This window comes from Moschus berezovskii, chromosome 14 (genome assembly GCF_049115385.1).
Source record: "Moschus berezovskii isolate FMDL1 chromosome 14, NW_MosBer_1.0, whole genome shotgun sequence".
NCBI classification, from domain to species: Eukaryota; Metazoa; Chordata; class Mammalia; order Artiodactyla; family Moschidae; genus Moschus; species Moschus berezovskii.
This window is the reverse complement of record NC_142473.1, coordinates 42,537,750-42,539,458: the sequence shown is the minus strand read 5'-3', so window position 1 is coordinate 42,539,458 and position 1,709 is coordinate 42,537,750.

The window sequence follows — 1,709 nt, the reverse complement described above, 5'->3', positions numbered from 1 at the left end:
TGCAATGCAGGAGACACAGGGTTCGATCCCTGGGTCTGGAAGATCCCCTGGAGAAGGAAATGGCAACTCACTCCAGTATTCTTGCCTGGGGAATCCCATGGACAGAGGCGCCTGGTGGGCTACAGTCCACGGTGTCTCAAGAGTCAGACACGTGGTGACTAAACCACCACTATCATCACTAAGTGGTACTCTTACCATGAGGGGGACTCCGTCCAGGGCTTCAGAGGGGGTGGGAGCTTGTCTAGCATTTGCAAATGAACTGTCTGAGGAGACACATCTGCTGACAAAGCAAAAGACTTTATTAGGAAGGGACATCCAGGTAGGCAGAGACCAGCAGGGTAAGGGAACCCAGGAGAACTGCACAGCTACGTGGCTCAGTCTCAGGTTTTACGGTAATGGGGTTAGCTTTCTGGGTTGTTTCTGGCCAGTCATCTTGCCCAGGGCCATATTTGGTCCAGTTCAAGGTCCTTCCTCAGTCAAGATGGTTTCCAGGGCAAGGGTTTCTAAGAGGTTGGCAGGACATATCATGGGCTGGTGTCTTCTCCCTCCTTTTGGACTCTCTGGAATTCTCCTGGTTAGTTTCTGGTGGCAGCACTGTGTTCCTTATTATCCCTTATGATCGTGCCTGGCTAAGGCAGGTAAATTTTGGTCAGTGGTTCCCTATTATTATGTTCTTTATGAAAAAGAGAAAACAGACACAGAGAGTTAAGTGATTAGTCCAAGTTGCAGTAACTAGTGAGTGGTAAAAGCGGGATTGCACTGGGTTCAATCTTCCTTACTACTCCATAGCCCTGTTAGTTGTGTGTGTAGATGTATATGTGTTTGTGTGGCATATACATACTTATCCGCACAGGTAGGTATATTTACATGATACGTATGTGTTTATTTACATGTGTACACATACAGGCACGCACACGTATAGATACAGTGGTATGCTGGAAGCAAATGTTCACATCTCTTCCCAACTCCACATTCAATATCATCATATTGGTAGCTTGAAATTGGCCATGGTGGGAGTATTTTCAGCAAGAAAACTGGCAAAGGCAATAAACCAGGTCTTATTTGAAGGGCTGACTTACCACCACAGCACTGGGTATACATATCACATAGATACATACATTATCTTATGGATACGCATATATAACATAAGTAACCAAAAACATAAATAAATGCCTATTATAAGCCACAAATATGTTAAAAATCCTCAAATGTCAAATGAAGTATAAAAATACTAAGTTAAAGACTAATAACTTTATGTTGAACTACTTCCCCTTACGCAGCCTATATTGGTTAAAAGATCAAGTATAATGGTTTCTTTAGAAGATACTTGCTAAAAAAAGAAGATATTAGTTACACAATGTTAAATTTTAGTATACCAAAAATGTTTTGGTATTACTCTGTGATAGGTCCCTATCAGCCCTAGATCTACTATGTTGCTAAAAGAAAAATACTGATTATAAAAAACCCCAACATTGATGTTTGTGATTGCTGTTCTTCAGTTAGACTCATCACAGAATTAGTAGTGGAAAAGATACAATGTCTATGACTTTCAGTGAAATGTGTCTATGGGTTGCTGTGAATTTTAATATGAAATTCATTGCCTGGAATCTGCACAACTTTTGTTTAACTGAATAAAATCCTCCAAATGGGGATCAGCTTCCATTGGTCAGTATTTATTATTTTATCCACAGTGAAACAGGAACTGTAAG